Source organism: Bufo bufo, chromosome 1 (assembly GCF_905171765.1).
Source record: "Bufo bufo chromosome 1, aBufBuf1.1, whole genome shotgun sequence".
NCBI classification, from domain to species: Eukaryota; Metazoa; Chordata; class Amphibia; order Anura; family Bufonidae; genus Bufo; species Bufo bufo.
The window spans coordinates 29,972,098-29,994,166 of NC_053389.1; the positions used below are offsets into that span (position 1 = coordinate 29,972,098).

The 22,069-nt window shown below is 47.6% G+C and overlaps 1 protein-coding gene across 1 annotated transcript in view; it reads right to left on the bottom strand.

The window, feature by feature from the left end:
- LOC120992595 (dual specificity tyrosine-phosphorylation-regulated kinase 1B-like) overlaps positions 1-14,160 on the bottom strand; it is a 67,821-nt gene extending 53,661 nt beyond the window's left edge. The window contains exon 1 of the mRNA XM_040421672.1: positions 13,875-14,160. The gene's annotated coding sequence lies outside the window, so the exon portion shown is untranslated. The remainder of the gene's footprint in view (positions 1-13,874) is intronic.
- Positions 14,161-22,069: the final 7,909 nt, after the last annotated feature.

Genomic DNA, 22,069 nt, shown 5'->3' on the forward strand with positions numbered 1-22,069 from the left:
CTGTCTGTCCTTGCTCAGCAGCACCCCCGGCTGTGGAGTTAGAGACTACAGGACTAATCACTGCTGCAGCCCCTTCATTCTCAGGACTGCTGGAGGGTGATCAGGCCCTCACCGATCAGAATTTGTCTCTTAAAAAGACAGTCCTTAAAAGGAGTTCTCCAGGAATTAAAAAATAAAAATACAAAAAATAAATAAATACTTAAATTATTTTATAATAAATATATTCACAAATACCTTTCATTACTTAGAATGGCTTGTTTTGTAAGGGAAGCAATCATTAGGAGAAATAAAATGGCCGCCGTCCTGTCAGTACACACAGAACCTGTCCTGATCACACAGGAGGACAAGTTACTTCACCACAATGCTCCACAGAGCTGCCTCATCCTCCTCTCTGCCTGTCAGGAATCATGATCCTGAATACAGGTGAGTCTCTGTGGGAATGGAGAAGATGAGGAGACATGAGGGGAGGGTGAGGTGTGGATAATGAGCAGCAGCACTTGTATGCAGTCTCCATTACCACAGTCTGTCCTGTCCGTCTGCTCTGAACTTCATGTCTCCTCATGAACTAAATTCCCCAGAAATCCAGCTAAAGATCTTATCATCTGTATTCAGGATCCTAACCCCTGACAAGTAGAGAGGATGAGGCAGCTCTTTACCTCAGTGCTCGGAAGTAACTTGTCCTCATGTGTGATCAGGACAGGTTTTGTGCCATTTTGTTTCCCCTGATGATTGCTCCCTAGACAAAATGAGCCATTATAACTAATTTAAAGGTATTTGAGAACATATTTATAATAAAGTAATATATAAGTTTTTTCATTTTCTTAATTCCTGGAGAACCCCTTTAGAGGGCATCTGTCAGCAGATTTGTCCCTATGACACTGACCCGTTACATGTGCACTTGGCAGCTGGAGGCCTCTGTGTTGGTCCCATGTTTATATGTGCCCGCATTGCTGAGAAAAATGATGTTTAAATATATGTAAATGAGCCTCTAGGAGCAACGGGGGCGTTGCCGTTACACCTAGAGGCTCAGCTCTCTCTAACTGCCCTGCTCTCTACACTGACAGGCCCAGGCAGTGTAAACGTCATCACACCTGGCCCTGTCAAAGTGAAATGGGCGTAGCAGTTGCAGAGAGAGCGGAGCTTCTAGGTGTAATGGCAACACCCCTGTTGCACCTAGAGGCTCATTTGCATACAGTAAGACATTTTTCTCAGCAATGCGGGCACATATGAAGATGGGACTTCATTTTTCTGAGCTGAGTGACAGCTGTGGCATCTGAGAGACTGTGATAGCTGTCACTCAGAGGAGGGGTTGTGGCACTCAGTGCAGAGAGCGCTTCACAGTGAGGGACTCCTTTTCATGAGGGTCCCTGACAGAATAAGACTTAAAAAAGGGGTATTCAAGTTATAGGAAGTTATAAGTCTTATTCTGTGCCACAACCCCTCCTCTGAGTGACAGCTGTCACAGTCTCTCAGATGCCACAGCTGTCACTGCCAGGGACCGCCTTATATCAGTCCTCCTGATAATAGAAGCTGTATTACAGTACAGTGTCCACCTCTCTGCCCCTAGCTAGTGCTGTCAGCAGTTTTGCTGGTTCAAAACTGCTGCAGACCCCTTTTAACACATGTCTTGCCGCACTGAGGTCCCATGATCAAGTATGTCCAAGACTGTCCTAGGAGAGATTAGGCGGCTCTAGTCCTGCAGGTAAAGTTTATATCCATTGTAGGTATGGTCTTCTCCCAGTTTATAAAATAAAGAGCAGTCAGAAGTGTGGCCTGGTGGGGTCTGAGATCTGTGAAAGGAGGGGGCAGCACTCAGCCCAGCGCCTGGTGTCCACTACTCGGCGTCTTCACCCTCAGACCTCCATGAGCAAAGCTTCTGACAGGAGAAAAGTTTGGTCAAGTGCAGTTACTCATTAAATTGCCTAAAAGTTCTCTAGTCACTCAGTCCAGTGCTAGCTGCGAGGACATGATGACATAGCGGTGACTGCCACCCTACCCCTCCCGTTCATAATATGGGGAGTCACCTCAAACACCTACAAGACCCTTGCCAAATAGTCACAGCTTAAAACAGCTCGTTCCTCCCGGAGCTTTACATGTACGCTGGGATCATTACCGGTGACCACCACGTGAATAATACCATGATGTAAACCGCCGGTGTGCTGCCCTCATTACCGCTGTGTGTGACAGCGCGGTGCTAGTTGTTATGTGTCACTCATGGCCATACTGTTTATTATAAGACCAAGAATAAAAATGTATTTAAAACTTAAAAGCTGGCCGTATACATTTAGGGATCAGTACATTTTATGGCCGAGTCACATAACTGCCAGTTGCCACGCTTCAGCAGCTGTTGTAACTTGATACCACATACGTACAGGTGAAATGACAATTTGTGGTTACCACAGCTCAGCTGCTATGTGTACCCCCTGGATGTCAAACAGTGGGGGCACAGAAGGGGGGGGGGGGGTTGACACCCGGCACCCCTGCCAATCAGCTGAAGAACAGCACCGCCAATTGTATAGTGGCTTTGATTGGTACTGCCGCTCAGGCCATGTGAACAATGAATGTAAAGTTACTGGCCTAGGAAAAGGCTGTGGCCTCTTCAAATAGTGGAGGTTACCAGGTGCTGGACCCCCACCTGAGGATAGGTCACCAATATTAAACACCCAGACAACCCCTTTAATCTGTAGGTGGTCCATCTGTTGACCCCCGCACAGAGCAGTCCCGTCTATGGGCTAGCAGCGCCATTACCAGACTGGTTTCCTAGATGCCACAATGTCGCATTGATTTTATGAGCTCAGAGCTTTTTAGCCCAGATATTACAGCAATGGCAGAGAAGACCCCCATCATGGTAAGCTCTGGTCTAGTATAGCATCCAAATGGAAAGCGTGAGAGCAGTTGTCCCTGGGGGGCAGGCCACCATACCGGGTCAGTGAGGCTTTGCCCAGAGTCCCCCGGATGAAACGTGTCACAAACTTATCTACAGCAACTTGTCAGGCCACAAAGTGATGAGTACAACCGCACAGAAACCTATGGAAAGCAAGAAAAACATAAACCCACACAGTCATACTCTAATAAACACAGGAGGAAGGCATCCAGCCCTGCCTTCCAAAATTCAGGCTTCAAAAAGTTGCAAAATAAGGCTCTGGTGACTTTTTGGGCTTAAGGGTGCAAAGAAATAAATAAATAAATATTGTGGCCAACTGCTTTTCACACCACTCACTCTAGTTTTGAGAAGTGGGTGTGGTTAGTTGTTAATTAGTTCACTCCTTATTTAAATCACTACCACTTTTTTTTTATTGCATGAAAAGGTTTAAAGATGCTAGAAATATATGCGTAGTTTCAGAAATTTGGTGCAAAAGTAGCCGACTCAGACTCCTGATTTCACCCCTCATGACAAATTTCCTCCAAAGGATCGACAAGTCATAACCTCCCTCTAACAAGCCTAGAGACCTCGAGCAGCTGCCCATAGAGCCGGATGGTCCACGGCGCGGCCTCATGGCCAATGGGCCAGAGATCAGCACTGGATAAGTGGGGAACAAGGAGACCCCTTCAGTGCAGGGATGCTGCACGGCTTGGTGACATCTCAGGCCTCTGCTGCTATTCAATGGACCATAATAATAGTGAGCAATAAAACCTAAAGCAACTGCAGCATCACTGCTCCTATACCAGCAGTTCACCCAATATCTACTGCAGTCAATCACCCTGTCCGCACTGGCATAAGCCTGACTACTGCCGCAGATACAAAGGGAAAATGAAAAAAAAATAATGAAAAAAAGAATTTTTAAAGCAGACTCCAGGTCTGATAAGATACAAGCTCCATTATTCAATGGCAACGGTGCACCCATACATTTCATCTTCTCCTGGCAACAACTAAGTTAGTGTACCACTTTAAATTTGTAAGAGTTAAGTGGCACCCCACCCCTGAGCAATGTGCCGATAACCGATTCTGCTGTATAGTCATCCATGTTACAGATGGATGATGCAAGCACCACAGCTTCCCCGCCGTCCAGCTGCTGGCACTAGTAGTTCACACTGCAGCGAATGCAACTCCCTGAAATCCAAACACACAAAAAAAAAAAAAAAGAAGACCCCCCCCCCCCCCTCATATCAGCACCAACATGCACGGGTTGTTACGGGACGCCTGAAGCCCAAGGTGTTTGCAGTGTACCTGGCAGCTGCAGGTCACCAGTCCACTCCGCACTAACAGCCAGTGTACAGGGGGAGGATGCATCTGGTGCATGGAAGCAGGCTTGTCCCCGGCACGGCAGGGGTTAATAAAATCAAGGACTCCGTACTCCCCTTTTCCTGCCCCATCCTACAAAACACATCTAATATCACAACTGAGGCAGGTGGCCTCCAAGAAATCTATGTGACAGGAAAGAAGGGGCTGCTGTTAGTGAGGAGGGGGCTGTGCAAAACAAATGGCAGCCTTTACAGAGTTAAGTCTCTTCTATAATTAGATTTAACGAAGGAGGGGGTTTCGAACCATCACAGCTCTGCACGTTACACCCCCCCCAGTTATAGTTTTCCCCTTTATTTTGGATAAAATGCTGGATCTGCACATAAAGCCTGATCAATCAGCCCTTTGTGAGTCTCGCAGCTTCCCCGAGCATGGAGCAGAAGGGCACAAATGTTCCCGTGCATGCCTCTGCAGACTCACCTCTAACATTTCCTCTGCTATGGTAACAGGCTCCCTATTGGCTGCCACAAATTCTACTTCCAGCCAATCCCGGGAGCCGCTCTGCGGTGATGCATGTTGCTAGGTTATATATGATGCAGTGAATGATTATGCCCAAACAAAGAGAGAAACCGGAGCGGTTCAGGCTCTCCAAAAATACCCCTCTTTTTCAAAGCCACTGTTCCTTCCAGGAACATGCAGATATAAATAACGCACTGCAGTTACCAATCCCGATCCGTAACCAATATCCAAACGAATCAGAGGTAACCCTCGCCGGTCAAAATTTTCCACTGGCACGTTGCCATTTTAAACAGACATGTTAAAAAGTGCTCTCAGATCAAATGTCCTCCCCGCCTGCCCCCCTTCTTCTTCCACCATCCTAAAAACCAGGTTGAGCACGTGGACTGGAACTTGCTGCAAAATGCACTGCAACTACATCTATTTCCAGCAGCAGTCCTCAGCAGCAGCGCTCCCCTCCTTACTGCCACATCAAAGGCAGGCAAGCTGCACAGCAGAACGCTGGCTATTATTCCCTAGTAACAGGGAATCTGTGAGGACTTCCCGCTCCGCTCATAATACAACGTGACAAGTGCTCGGCCCCACCGCCACATACAGTATGCAGCAGGAGCAACCAGTGCACAACAGAGGAACACATGCAGCCCTCATGGGGGGCATCTCCCCTACTGAACCCTGGCCCCAATACCAGCCATTTATAGCCAGGCCCTGATGCAAGCAGATGGCACCTTCTACCCCCCTCATTCCCTCTATGCGGGTGAGGTGGTCTCATGTCCTGCCACATGTGCTTAGGGTTCAAAGGCAACGAGATGAATACCGCCTAATGTCAGGAACACGGCCATTCCTTTATACAAGACGATTCAGGACATTTTCTTTTATAGACATTTTAGGAGCCTGGCAAGGATAATAAAGGACTTTTACAAAATAAAATATAATACAAAACCATTTTTAAAAAAAAGAAGCAATAATAGAACATTTCTACAGCCCTGGTGCACACACATGTATCGCTTGCAACAAGCCTGGCTAAGAAACTGCTCAAATAACAATTACATGACAAAAAAAAAAAAGGGAATGACAAAAAAAAAAAAGGGAATGTGATGACGAAGTCCCAACCTTCCTAGCTGATGACACTGTGGTCAGTCTCCGGCGGCAGACTCGCAGCGTTCCACCTCAATATCAGGTGACTGCCATTCAAGCAATTCCCCAATGCCTTCTGATGGGGGCAGAACAATAAGGAAACTTCACTGAACATCATCCCTACCAGATTAAAGGACCCCGTGATCAGATCCATGTCTACGGCAATGACTGGTGAAAGTGATCTAATGGTGACAGCGCTCTCCTCGTGCATCACGCTGACCCATTTACTGAGCCGACACCTCACGGGGTGCACACAGGTGTCAGGGCGGGTGCACAGCACATTCCACAAATTATGCTGGTCGTACAGAAATACTTGTGGGTATCTCCACTTTACTGCAATCTATTGCTCCCTGTTATTAGCAGTCGCTCTGGATCACTGCCTGGTGTTACCATCTTCACCCATCAAACCAGTCAACTGCTGCCAACGACGATGTAAACCGCGTGGGCACGAGTGAGCGCTCATCCAAAGCAACTGGACGACGACGACTGCTCCACGTGGTTGGAATTAAAGATCAAGCCGCCGATCAGTCGTTATTTGCAGATCATCTGTCCCAGTAAAGGGCTCTTAATGGTCCTCCCAGAACACAGAGAAAGTCTTGAAAAAAATAATCCTGAACCCCCAAGCAAACAGTAGTACTTGTGTTAGAAGGATCATTCCCATCATTTAAGGTATCTTGCACCATAGTGAGAAACACGAGGGCACTGCTTGGATCAGGGGCAATAGGTCCATGTCCAGCTCCAGACCCCAGTTTTCCCACTTTGCTCCCAGTTACTTGGCGTTTGCTCCTCTTTACCAATTATTCTACCACAATCCCCTTTCTTTAAATATTTCCGTCCAACAGGGCCGATCAGGTCCATAACTGTGACATGGCTTCTCTCTATTACAGCGAGTTACTATGCACCAGGTCATGTTTCGTGGTACAGATCTGTTTCACAGCGCCCACACCTCCAGAGATTTATACAGAGATTGTGGCCTGCTTCACTGTGCACTGCAATACAGCAGTGCCTCAATACGTGCCTAAGGGCTCACTGAACGCTCCTTCCACATGGCCATGCTGTGTGCAGAGACCCTTAATGGGGTATTCCAGTTAGATTAAGTTATACCCTATCCACAGGTAGGGATAAGAGATCGGTGGGGGTCCTACTAAAGGACCCTCACCAATCATAAGAATGGAGGCCCGTACCCCCTGCAGCCCCCTGAAATGAAAGTAGTGGCCTTTCTATTTTCTATCAATTTAGGCCCTTATTATGAAAAACCATTATAAGCAGGGTGTACTAGTGGTGATAGATCATCAGTTCTCACCTGTCCTAGGGGTACTTTCACACTAGAGTCGCTGGATTCCAGCGCAGTTCTGTCACAGGCAATCTGTATGCAAACGGATACCATTTGTAGACGGATCCGGACGCGGATCTGTCTCACAAAAGTATTGCAATACCGGATCAGTCCTCTCCGGTTTTCATCCGGAAAAACGGGTCCAGTATTTATCTTTTTTCACATTTTTAAAGGTCAGCGCATATCGCAAACCGGATCGTTTTTTCTGGAACACTTGGGGCCGTATCAGGCATTCCAGCAAGTGTTCCGGAATTTCGGACGGAGAAAATACCGCAGCATGACTGAACTGAAGACATCCTGATGCATACTGAACGGATTGCTCTCCATTCAGAATGCATTAGGATAAAACTGATCAGTTTTTTTTTCCCCGGTATTAAGCCCCTAGGACGGAACTCCATACCGGAAAAGAAAAAAGCTAGTGTGAAAGTACCCTAATACTACAGTCAATGATGAGCGGGGTGTTCTAGTGGTGATAGATAATCAGTTCAACCTCTCCTAATACTACAGTCAGTGATGAGCAGGGTGTTCTAGTGGTGACAATCAGTTCTCACCTCTCCTAATACTACAGTCAATGATGAGCGGGGTGTTCTAGTGGTGACACTCATCTCTTACCTCTCCTAATACTAGTCAGTGATAAGCAGGGTGTTCTAGTGGTGACAATCAGTTCTCTCCTAATACACAGTCAGTGATGAGCGGGGTGTTCTAGAGGTGACACTCAGTTCTCTCCTCTCCTAATACTAGTAAGTGATAAGCGGGTGTTCAGTGGTGACAATCAGTTCTCACCTCTCCTAATACTACAGTCAATGATGAGCGGGGTGTTTCTAGTGGTGACAATCATCTCTCACCTCTCCTAATACTAGTAAGTGATAAGCGGGGTGTTCTAGTGTGACAATCATTCTCACCTCTCCTAATACTACAGTCAATGATGACGGGTGTTCTAGTGGTGACAATCATCTCTCACCTCTCTAATACTAGAAGTGATAAGCGGGGTGTTCTAGTGGTGACAATCAGTTCTCACCTCTCCTAATACTAGTCAGTGATAAGCAGGGTGTTTCTAGTGGTGACAATCAGTTCTCACCTCTCCTAATACTACAGTCAATGAATGAGCGGGGTGTTCTAGTGGTGACAATCAGTTCTCACCTCTCCTAATACTAGTCAGTGATAAGCAGGGTGTTCTAGTGGTGACAATCAGTTCTCTCCTAATACTACAGTCAGTGATGAGCGGGGTGTTCTAGTGGTGACACTCAGTTCTCTCCTCTCCTAATACTACAGTCAGTGATGAGCGTGGTGTTCTAGTGATAGATAATCATCTCTCACCTCTCCTAATACTACAGTCAGTGTTGAGCGGGGTGTTCTAGTGATAGATAATCATCTCTCACCTCTCCTAATACTACAGTCAGTGATGAGCGGGGTGTTCTAGTGGTGACACTCAGTTCTCTCCTCTCCTAATACTACAGTCAGTGATGAGCGGGGTGTTCTAGTGATAGATAATCATCTCTCACCTCTCCTAATACTACAGTCAGTGATGAGCGGGGTGTTCTAGTGGTGACACTCAGTTCTCTCTCTCCTAATACTACAGTCAGTGATGAGCGGGGTGTTCTAGTGGTGACACTCAGTTCTCTCCTCTCCTAATACTACAGTCAGTGATGAGCGGGGTGTTCTAGTGATAGATAATCATCTCTCTCCTCTCCTAATACTACAGTCAGTGATGAGCGGGGTGTTCTAGTGGTGACAATCAGTTCTCTCCTCTCCTAATACTACAGTCAATGATGAACGGGGTGTTCTAGTGGTGACAATCAGTTCTCACCTCTCCTAATACTACAGTCAATGATGACGGGGTGTTCTAGTGGTGACACTCAGTTCTCTCCTCTCCTAATACTACAGTCAGTGATGGGCGGGGTGTTCTAGTGGTGACACTCAGTTCTCTCCTCTCCTAATACTACAGTCAGTGATGAGTGGGGTGTTCTAGTGGTGACAATCAGTTCTCACCTCTCCTAATACTACAGTCAGTGATGAGCAGGCTGTACTAGTGGTGATAATCCATCAGTTCTCACCTCTCCTAATACTACAGTCAGTGATGAGCGGGGTGTTCTAGTGGTGACACTCAGTTCTCACCTCTCCTAATACTACAGTCAATGATGAACGGGGTGTTCTAGTGGTGACAATCAGTTCTCTCCTCTCCTAATGCTACAGTCAGTGATGAGCGGGGTGTTCTAGTGGTGACAATCAGTTCTCTCCTCTCCTAATACTACAGTCAGTGATGAGTGGGGTGTTCTAGTGGTGACAATCAGTTCTCACCTCTCCTAATACTACAGTCAGTGATGAGCAGGCTGTACTAGTGGTGATAATCCATCAGTTCTCTCCTCTCCTAATACTACAGTCAGTGATGGGCGGGGTGTTCTAGTGGTGACAATCAGTTCTCACCTCCTCTGTCCCTTATTCTTGGTATCCTCATGCTACTCCAAGGCCCTTAGTTACTTATGCCTGAAACTGTGCTGCACATGCTCAGTAGCAAGTTTCTCCTCTAAAGACCAGAGAAGGAAGTTCAGCACTAGGCAGGTCTGCAGTCATCTCGGAACCACTAGACAGAACAGGAAGACTGCATTAAAGGGGTTGTCCGGGAATAAGTAACTTTTCACAGGAGCCCGTGGCACGCCTCTACTATGAAAATAATGAAATGTACCTACTCCCCACTGTTCTGGTCCTTATTGCCGGCTCATGTGTATCAAACTTCTGGTCCGCAACATGGGTATGATGACCTGCTCCACTGATGCCAATAACTGGCTTCAGCAGTGACACATCATCACATGCAATAATTGGCTGCGGCAGAGCAGATGACGACTGTGCTTGGACTCAAGTCATTTATCAAACTGGTGTAAAGTAGAACTGACTTAGTGACCCATAGCAACCAGATTCCTTCTTTTATTTTTGACAGCTCCTTTGGAAAATGAAAAGGTGGAATCTGATTGGTTCTACTTTACACCAGTTTGATAAGTCTCCTCCACAGTGCATAGGACCGGAGCTGCGGTTAAGTATAATTCTTTCCATAGCGTAGGCTGCGGCTCCTGTGTAAAGTTATTTATTCCAAGGCACCCCTTTCATGCAGCAGCTCCACTTTTTACATGTTTCTTTATTCCCATTTAGGCTACTTCACACTAGCAGTTTAGTTTTCCGGTATTGAGATCCGTCATAGGGGCTCAATACCGGAAAAAAAAACGCTTCAGTTTTGTCCCTATTCATTGTCAGTGGGGACAAAACTGAACAGAACGGAGAGCTCCACAATGCATTCTGTTTAGTTGCGTTCCCAGACCGGAGAGAAAACCGCAACAGGCTGTAGCTTTCTTTCCGCCCTGGGAAGCGGAGCAAGACGGATCCGGTATGACCCCCAATGCAAGTCACTGGGGACGGACCAGTTTCCATCCTCCATTGACTTTCAATGGTGTTCATGATGGATGCAGACGGTTGTATTATCAGTATCGGAAGCGTTTTTGCTGAATTCTGCCAGATTGCTAGTGTGAAAGTAGCCTTAGACTTACAACTATCTGCATTCCCAGGACATACTGTATATTGAGCTTTTCTAACGACAAATTCATAGATTACAGCGTTTTCCAGTTATTAAGTGCACAGCATATTTACTTACAAGGATTTAGAAAATTTCTGAAATTTTGTTCCAATAAATATGGTTTACGTTCTAAGTGGCCCGAAGACTTACAGGATGGTAAGAAAAACCCTGGGAATTTATTACAAAATTAGAACAAAGAACTTTGTTTTACCGACTCCACGGCCCTGGTTATGGCGGCAGACAACAGAGAGCATCTATAGAGGCCGAGGGGGCGCAATAACTGAGAAATACTCAGGGCGCCATCATGTAGTACCAGCCTGAAGACCAGCACATCCAACTTCTTTCTTAGTGAGTTATTATAAATGTGTTCCTGCCCAAAGCGCTTATACCCGCCTCACCGATTCCCGCTGCGCTCGACTTCCCACTCCTTTTCTTGACGCGGCAGGAAAACAGCTGGCATTGCCGCTCCAGCTGAGGTGAGTCACTGCTGCTGCCAGTGATTGGCCGAGCACCAATCACATTCAAGACAGGAGCTGGATGTGTAGCGCAGGAGAGATCTTGGCAACGCCAGAACAGAAGTGGCGGGGGATTGGGAAGTGTTCTGTTTTTTTTTTTTTTAATAAGGCCGGCTAACAACCTATTCGCCAAAAGCAAATTCCTAGGTGCTAGGCTCCTAAAATCTGTAGGGCCCGGTCATCACACCCTATTACTACACATGCAGTAAGCAGAACCAACGCAGTCTGGAAGCTCCAGGGAACGCAAGACGATCACAGGAAGAATGATAAAAGAAAACCTGGGGCAACTGTACAGCGAAAGTAATGTGACCCCTATAAGAAGTAAAGGGTCTTCCACGCCCCAGATACAGGTAGAGTGCCCTCTATCCAGAGCTTGCCATGGTCTGGTCAGCATTAGGCCTCTTTCACACAAGCAGGTTTCCCATGCGATGGGCGCTGCCAATGGAGAGCATCCGCACTGAATCTGGACCATTCATTTCAATAGGCCTGTGCCCGCGGGCATCGCCGATCACAGATCATCTCTGCACTCAATGTGCGTATTTCATGCAGCCAGGTGCAATGCGTTTTCACTGATGGCTGTCGCCCGGGTGATTTTCACACCACAACTAGATTCCAACCAGGAATGACTCTGACACATAGCGGTTTTTACACTGCGCAGCACATCTTCTGCTTTAGACCTCTATGGACACACAGCCAGGATACCTCTACTCACAAACTGAAGATGGCCAACTCATAGCCATTCTTAAAGGGGTTGTCCACAATTACAAAAAACATGGCTGTTTATTTTCTGCACATAGCCCCACAGCCGCTCAGCCCCGCTGAAATGAAGGAGGCCGAGCTGTAGCCCCACACACGACCTGTGGACTGGCGTGGTGCTAACTTTGGAAGAAGGCAGCCATCTCTTCTAGTCCTGGACTATTAGGGCCCTCCCCACAAAATGTATTATTTCCTAAAAACACTTATGTGAATAAAAGCCGACTGTCTGCGGCCGGGCCAGAGACCCCGGATCTTCCCTCGGGGGCAGAGTTCAGAGGTCTTACTGTGCCCAACAAGCCCTTCACCAGGAATGGGCAAAGTGATGTCGTGTTTGGAGCCATTCAGCAGTCCGAGCTTGGTATTCTAACTCCAAGGTGGTTCCAGGTCTGAGAGGGAGCGTTATGGATAGGAGAGTCTGCTCATCCTGAGGTGGACCATGCCAAGAGGCCATCACATCCTGCAGAACAGACCCTAATCCTACAAAACCTGGCAACTGTGTGATCCAAGCGCAACCCAGGTGCCTGTTCTGAAGCTTAAAGGGACACCGCTAGGATATGCCATCCCCTTATGATCGTGGGGGTCCGAGCAATCCTGAGAATGAAGGAGGTGCAGTCCTGCAGGCCTCCCATTCTCAGGACTGGTGGTGGTCCCAGAGGTCAGACCCCCAGTGATCATAAAGTAACACTCGTCCTAGTGAGATGTGACTGCGCATGAGCCAACCAAGACTTCACATGACTACTGTCACCCTCCACCTTTCCCAAAAGTCTATCGGCCGGGGCGAGAATTGGCTGCCGCCCCCCTGTGTGAACCGTCAGGACCCACGTCTAAAGGCCCCCAAATACCTTACACTGACTGCAACTTCTATCTATCTTCAAGGAGCAGAAGATAAGCAGAGCCACCAGAGTCTGGCAGCCGCCCATCTTCAGAGGAGCCAAGCGCATAGCTCGCCCTCCACCTAATCGGCTCCTCTATTACAGCGGCCATCGCTGAGGCCGCGCTCCTCCATCCTAGAGAAGGCACCAAACCATCTCAAAGACTTTCAAGACCCCGAGTTATAGGTTGTCACGGCACATACAGGACGGCCCTCGTGGAATAGCAGAGCTGTGCGGCAAAGAGCAGTGAATGGAAACCACAGCAGTGACACATACAGCCAGCAAGAGCAGTGAATGAAACGACATAGAGCCGGTGGGGGGGGGACCTAGAGCCCTTCCAGGATTAGCCTTAATTCTATGAATGAAGTTGATGTCCCCAGGAGTTAACTCTGTCACTGCCACCCTGCAGGGAGCTGGAGGACCACTCAGGAGGCCTGCCGAATACCCCCCTTACTATGCAATCACCACCATAGGGGCCACCGGGGCACCCGAGCAGTCTCCTGACTGGTACCCTCCCCCCCCCCCCCCAACACTGCATGCACAGGGGCTCCCTGCTTAGCCCGTGGCCCGGCGGGCGATGCCATCCTATAGAAACCCCCTTTAAGAGACCAGCTGTCAGACCCGATGCCTTTATACAGCCCCTATAGTGGGGGTCTGGGGGGAGCAAAAAGCACTTAATAATAATTAAATCCAGAAAGTAAAATGGATGAAAAGCTGAGAGGATGACCTGTCCGGGCTGCAGAGGACAGCTGCGGCAATGGCACCGGTAACGGGCAGGTACCGCATCCCCACCTACCTGCAGCCCCCCCGGACAGGGCAGAATAGCGGCTCCCCCCAGAAACAGCCGAGCCGCCGGATGCGGGAGCGCCGGGCAGAATACGGGAGCCCCTGGATACAGCCCCCCTCCCCGGCGCATGTGACCCCGGCTACCGGAGACGGCAAGAAAAAACCCCGCAGGCCGCGCCCGCATCCCCGGCACCTCCTGTCAGCGCCCCCCGGTCCTTACCTCAGGCGCAGCGGCTGGTTCTCCTCGGGCGGACGCACATCCTGACGAGCCCCCGGAGCTCTGCGGACAGGAGGCCGGAGCGGGTCTCAGAAGCAGCCCCGGCGACGTCCGCTCCCATTCTCCCTCCCCGCACGGCGGAATTTGCCAACGGGCAGGTGGAGGCGGGGAGGGGAGGCTGTGACAGCTGCTGCCGCCGCCTCATGCCCCGCACTCCGGCGCTAAGGTTTTTTTTATTTTTTTTTTTTTTTTTTCCCAGTAATGCAACACAAAATGGCTGCGAAAACAAACCGACGCAACAGCCGCTGAGAGAAATCACGTGAGTGCTCATGCGCAGAAGCCCCGCTGAGCATTTGCCAGCGCTCTACCGCCTCCGCTTTGGGGATTAGAGGCTGCGTCACTGGAGGTGCCCCGCCCCCTTTAGGACTAGCCACGCCCCCGGTCTGCTGCATTTGAAACGAGGGAGCTCCGAAACGTTTATGGCCCGGGAGATGATTTCCCCAAATTGTAGGAGGGGGGAGGGTGAGTCTCAGTCATCAAGTGCAGTGCTCTCAGCCAAAATAATACTTATATGGCAATTAAAAAGGTTGCAAATATTTGCTCCTGGACAATTTTAAGTGAAGAAAAGTGGGCGTGGCTTCACATTTTTAGTCAAATTAGGCAGAAAATGGTGCAAATTCTTGCGCCAATCTACATGTGGTCGTGACGTGCGCCATATTAGTTTTAAAAAAACTGGGAGCCGACCTTTAGGAAGGAGTTATTAATACTAATGAAAATTGTACAAATTTTGGGTTAGATTTATTAAGATTGGAGTAAATTGCGCCTTATTTATTAATGGACTGTCAGAAAATGCTAAACATTGTGCCACTTTCAGTCTTTCCATGTAATTTGTTGGAGATGTGTTGGCCACACCCCTCACATCACTTTTCAACATGTCCATCCTTACTGCGGAGATGGACTTAGGTCCGCCCCTAGTTGAGTTTAGTGTAAGCTGAGGAAAAAAGAGGAGCTACATATGCTTACCCCTCAGAAGACTAGGTCTGAGGCCTCATGCACACGGCCGTGTCCACAATCCGGAACGAATGTGCTATTTTTTTTGCGGTGCGGATGGATCACGGGACCCATTCAAGTTGAATGGGTCTTGATCCGTCCCGACCTCCGCACGGACGTTGCGGTCCCCAGTGCACGGAACGGCCGTGTGCATGAGCCTAAGTTCCAGAGAACCTTAAAAGGGTTTTCTGACATTTAATACTGATGACCTATCTGGAGGGGTTAAGTGTCACAATGTGGGGGGAGGGGAGGAACACCAGAATGACAACAGAAGGAAAATGTCCTAAACTAGGCCTCACAGCCAGTGGCGTCTCTAGCTTTCAAATTTTGGGGGGGGCACACCTGGGGGCCAGGACAAAAGTAGGGGGGGGGGCACTATAACAACGATACATTTACACAAGTACGCTTAGGCCTGCGTCCACACGGGCTAGATTTCCGCGCGGGTGCAATGCGGAGGTGAACGCATTGCACCGCACTGAACCCTGACCCATTCATTTCAATGGGGCTGTTCAGATGAGATCGATTATTTTCACGCATCACTTATGCGTTGCGTGAAAATCGCAGAAGCTCTATATCCTGCGTTTTCACGCAACGCAGGCCCCATAGAAGTTGGGGGGGGGAATTGGGGGGGTTGCGTGAAAATCGCATGCATCCGCAAGCAAGTGCGGATGCGTGCGTTTTTCACGTACGGGTTGCTAGGTGTACTGTCTAGTACACTGTATTATTTTCCCTTATAACATGGTTATAAGGGAAATAATAGCAGCTGAATACAGAATGCTTAGTAGGTGATCAATTGAGGGTTAAAAATTAACTCACCTTGTGCCTCTTGTTACGCGTAGTTCTCCCGGTCATTAGTTCTTTAAAAAGATGAACTATGGGCTAAAGGACCTTTGGTGACGTCAGATCACATGCTCCAATCACATGGTCCATCACCGCGGTGATGTACCATGTGATTGGAGCATGTGATTCTGACGTCACCAAAGGTCCTTTAGCCCATAGTTCATCTTTTTAAAGACTAAAGACCGGGAGAACTACGCGAACAAGAGGACAAGGTGAGTTAATTTTTTTATTTTTTAACCCTCAATTGATCACCTACTATGCATTCTGTATTCAGAATGCTATTATTTTCCCCATATAACCATGTTATAAGGGAAAATAATAACATCTACACAACACCGAACCCAAACCTGAACTTCAGTGAAGAAGTTCGGGTCTGGGTACCACAGTCGTTTTTTATCACGCGCGTGCAAAACACATTGCACCCGCGCGATAAAAACTGAACATCGGAACGCAATCGCAGTCAAAACTGACTGCAATTGCATTCCTACTCGCGCGGGTTTGCCGCAACACACACGGACGCATCCGGAACTAATCCGGACACGCTCGTGTGAACGCGGCCTTAGAAATGCTGCAATACTTTACCCAATACCTAAAACCGCGACAGGGAAGAAAAGTCCTGCTGTCTGTGGATGACACTTTATAGAGAGGGGGATCTGTGGATGACACTGCTATGGGGGGGATCTGTGGATGCCACATACCGTATACAGCATCTTATGCTATATGTGTCATCCACAGATCCACCCCATGACAGTGTCATCCCCATTTCCCCCTCCATAACAGTGTCATCCACAGATCCCCCTCCCTATAACAGTGTCATCCACAGATCTCCCTCCCTATAACAGTGTCATCCACAGATCTCCCTCCCCGCCTCTCACAGGAGTGTACATATATAACATAAACATATTTCACATGAACACTTACAGTTACTTGGCCCTTGGGGATCTCGGACACCACTTCCACACTTTGGCCGGGGGGGCTCGGCGGAGCTGATGTTGTGTTTTATCCTAATGAGAAAGATTTCATAATAAAGATTTGGAGAAGGGGCAGAGGGATAGCAGAGCAGGGAGAGGCTGGTGCTGCTACTAGGGGCTCATACCATGGGGGAGTAATAAAGCCCACCATAATGCCCCCCAGTAGAAATAATTATCCTTATAATGTGCAAAACATACCCCCTTATGCCCCCAGTTGAGCTAATGTCCCCCATAATGTGCCAGTATAAAAAAAAAACTATATAGTGCCCCAGTAAATGCCTCCCATAGTGCTCCTCTCCCCCCTTCCTGCAAGTGCCCCCCATAATGTACCAGTATAAAATGCCCCATATATCGTGCCCCAGTAGATGCCCTCAGTGTCCCCCCATAATTTGCAAGTATAAAATACCCCTTCTTAGTGCCCCCGTAGATGACTCCATAGTACTCCTGTCTCCCCTTCTCCATAGTACCCACCATAATGTGTCCCAGTATAAAATGCTACTGTACAGAGCCCCCCATATAAAACACCCCTTCTTTGTGGCCTCAGTAGATGCTGCTATAGTGCCGCACCAATAATGTGCCAGTAATAAGCCCCCCCATTACGTGCCAGTATTAAGCCCCCCCATCATGTGCCAGTATTAAGCCCCCCATCGTGCCAGTATTAAGCCCCCCCATCATGTGCCAGTATTAAGCCCCCCATGTTCCAGTATTCAGCCCCCCCATCATGTGCCAGTATTAAGCCCCCCATCGTGCCAGTATTAAGCCCCCCCATCATGTGCCAGTATTAAGCCCCCTATCATGTGCCAGTATTAAGTCCCCCCCATCATGTGCCAGTATTAAGTCCCCCCCATCATGTGCCAGTATTAAGTCCCCCCCCATCATCATGTGCCAGTATTAAGTCCCCCCATCATGTGCCAGTATTAAGTCCCCCCCCCCATCATCATGTGCCAGTATTAAGTCCCCCCATCATCATGTGCCAGTATTAAGTCCCCCCCCATCATGTGCCAGTATTAAGTCCCCATCATCATGTGCCAGGATTAAGTCCCCCCATCATCATGTGCCAGTATTAAGTCCCCCCCCTCATGTGCCAGTATTAAGTCCCCATCATCATGTGCCAGTATTAAGTCCCCCCCCATCATCATGTGCCAGTATTAAGTCCCCCCCCATCATCATGTGCCAGTATTAAGTCCCCCCCCATCATCATGTGCCAGTATTAAGTCCCCCCCATCATCATGTGGCAGTTTTATGTCCCCCCCATCATGTGCCAGTATTAAGTCCCCCCCCATTGTAATAAGCCCCCATAATGTGCCAGTAACACTATTGTAAAAAAACAAACAAAAAAAAAACACTTATACTTACCTCAGCGATGCGATGCAGACTCTTTCTGTGTCCCGGGCTGTAAGGCTCAGGCGGCGCGATGACATCATCGCGCCGCCTGCGCCGGCCTCTGATAGGCTGCCGGCCTAGTGCCTGCAGCCTATCAGAGGAAGGGGAAGGGACACGCCTCTCTCCCTCCCCCAGTGGCGTAGCGTGGGTTGCCAGCACCCGGGCAAGCCAAAAATTGCGCCCCCCCCCCCCTACCCCAGGCACGCCCCTTTTAACAGATACTGTAGTAGATCACCTGCAGTCCTATGTAACACCACAGATAACACAGTGATAACTCTGAGTACAGATAATGTAGTAGCTGTCACCTGCAGTCCTATGTAACACCACAGATAACACAGTGATAACTCTGAGTACAGATAATGTAGTAGATGTCACCTGCAGTCCTATGTAACACCACAGATAACACAGTGATAACTCTGAGTACAGATAATGTAAGTAGATGTCACCTGCAGTCCTATGTAACAGAATTTTTTTAGGTTCCTCACTTTTACTCTCATCCTCTCCTACCTGGTGTCTCAACACTGTCATCCTGCTGCCCCCAATACTGGGCTAGAGCCAGACAGATAGTCCCCCCATTCCTCATAATATTATTTACCCTGTATATTTAATGTCCCCCTCTTTGTTATTAATATAAGGTCCCCGCTTTATTATTAATATAATGACCCCCTCTTTATTATTAATATAATGACCCCCTCTTTATAATTAATATAATGACCCCCTCTTTGTTATTAAAGAGGGGGCCATTAAATTAATACAAAGAGGGGGTCATTACATTAATAATAAAGAGGGGGCCATTATATAATAATAAAGAGGGCCATTACATTAATAATAAAGAGGGGGTCATTACATTATAATAAAGAGGGGGCCATTATATTAATAATAAAGAGGGGTCATTATATTAATAATAAAGAGGGGGCCATTATATTAATAATAAAGAGGGGGTCATTAACATTAATAATAAAGAGGGGGCATTATATTAATAATAAAGAGGGGGTCCTTACATAATAATAAAGAGGGGGTCATTATATTATAATAAAGAGGGGGGCCATTATATTAATAATAAAGAGGGGGCCATTATTAATAATAAAGAGGGCAATTATATTAATAATAAAGAGGGCCATTATATTAATAATAAAGAGGGGGCCATTATATTAATAATAAAGAGGGGGCCATTACATTATAATAAAGAGGGGGCCATTATATTAATAATAAAGAGGGGGCCATTATATTAATAATAAAGAGGGGGCCATTATATTAATAATAAAGAGGGGGCCATTATATTAATAATAAAGAGGGGGCCATTATATTAATAATAAAGAGGGGGCCATTATATTAATAATAAAGAGGGGGTCATTACATTAATAATAAAGAGGGGGCCATTATATTAATAATAAAGAGGGGGCCATTATATTAATAATAAAGAGGGGGCCATTATATTAATAATAAAGAGGGGGTCATTATATTAATAATAAAGAGGGGGGTCATTATATTAATACTAATGTATTGGCCCCCTATTTATTATTAATATAATGTCCCCCTCTTTGTTATTAATATAATGGCCGCCTCTCCCCTCCTCTCACCTAATTACAAAGGGGGGGGGACTCTGCACTCAGGGACTGTCACTCACTCTGGGTCGCTTGAATCACTCTCTGCCTGGAGTCTGGACTTCATTCATGCTCCGGCTACTGGCTCTGCACTCACTGCCTTTCCTGCCTGGAAGGTGGGCGGAGCCTATCGGGAACTGCCGTGCATGCCCCGCCCCCTCTCCCCTCCTCACTCTGCTCTGCAGCCGGACGCTGTGTGAAGACGCTGGCGACTCACTTCACTTAGAAGGGGGGGGGCATTTTAGTTGGGGGGGGGGGCACATGGGGGGGCACAGCATGATGTAGGGGGGGCCGTGGCCCCCTCTGGCCCCCCCCTGGCGACGCCACTGCTCACAGCTAAGGAAAGGGAAAAGGTCACCACCTAGAAAACCCTAAACCTAGCCCTGACTCCTGTCAGTATGAATATAGACCCTGAAGGTGGGAATATTCATACACGGGAAACCTAGGCCCTAGTAACTCTGACTAGCCCTAGGAATAGTGACCGGGTCTGAGATCACTGATTCCTTCCCAGATGAACGAACCAGCGTCTCCCTAAGGCCTAGTAAACAACGAGCAAATGGGAACAACAAATGGGAGTACACTTATCTTCAATAGAAAATGGATGAGCAGGTTCGACATATCTCTTCAGCAATGATTTGTGGAAAACATTATGAATTTTTAAAGTCAGCGGAAGTTCAAGACGAAAGGCTACCAGGTTAATAATGGCAGAGATCTTATATGGACCAATAAACCTTGGAGCCAACTTCCAAGAAGGTACCTTCAACTTAATGTTTCTTGTGGACAGCCACACAGAATCACCCACTCTCAGGTCCGGACCACTCATACGTCTCTTGTCAGCCATCCGTTTATACTTGTTGCCCATTTTCTTTTAATTATTTTGAATTTTACCCCAAATAGATGACAAAGAAGAGGAAAATCTTTCCTCTTCAGGTATACCAGAAGTCTCAGTACCAGAAAGTGTGCCAAACTGCGGATGGAACCCATATGCCCCAAAAAACGGCGACTTATCTCCTGCCTATGGTTATTTGTGGCAAACTCGGCCAAAGACAAAAATGAAGACCACTCCTCCTGATTCTCTGAGACAAAACATCTCAGATAAGTCTCCAGATTCTGGTTAGTGCGTTCAGTCTGTCCGTTCGACTGAGGATGAAAGGCCGAAGAGAAGGACAATTGTACCCCCAGACGAGTACAGAACGCCTTAGAGAATCTGGAAACAAACTGAGTCCCCCTATCAGACACCACATCAGAGGGAATACCATGTAGCTTCACGATGTTATCGACAAACACCTGTGCAAGAGTTTTAGCATTAGGTAGACCGGATAATGCTATAAAGTGCGACATCTTGCTGAAGCGATCAACAACCACCAGAATCACAGTTTTTCCTGAGGAATTCGGCAGATCTGTGATAAAGTCCATGGACAAATGAGTCCAAGGTCGGGATGGGATGGACAACGGAAGTAGAGATCCTGAAGGCCGAGTATGTGTCACCTTAGCACGTGCACAATGACTGCAAGCAGACACATAGGATCCATACGAAAACTTGAAGATGAGAGTAGGTAACCCAGGAATTGCACTTCTGGAACCACAAATACACACTTCTCCATCTTAGCATACAATTTATTCTCTCTTAGGATCTGTAAGACCTGTCCTCACGTGATCCTGATGCGTCTCCATGTCAGGAGAATAAATTAGAATATCATCCAGATACACCACCACAACCCTGCCCACCAGATGAAAGATGTCATTGATGAAATGTTGAAAAACCACAGGGGCATTGGTTAACCCAAAAGGCATGACCATATTCTCAAAATGACCTTCAGGGGTCATAAAGGCTGTCTTCCATTCGTCCCCCTCCTTGATCCTTACCAGATTATATGCCCCCTGAAATCCAACTTAGAGAACTCCTTGGCACCGACAATCTCATTGAACAAATCCGGGATCAAAGGAAGGGGGTAAGGATCACAGACAGTAATGCGATTAAAAACGGAAAATGCAAATGTGATCGCACACTACATCCAGCACTCTGCCCTGCCTCCATGCTGGATGAGACATTGGTGTACATTTTGGCCAAAGCGTAATAAGCCACTCACCGCGTCAAGGTCGTCTCATTTGAGTGGTCCCTAACATTTGTTCCTACCTGTTTATGGGCCATGACAGCCACATAAAGTCCAGGGAATGCAGGTCAGCATGCAAGCCAAGCACACTCTGCTTTTAACCCCGTCCGGGTGCCATTACAGCTTTCATCGGATCCAGGGATGCAAGTACCAACATGCATGCTGAGCCCACCATATACTTCTCCTGGAGCCAAATGGCTACTGGTAGGTTCTATATAAGCAGACTCAGTTTTATA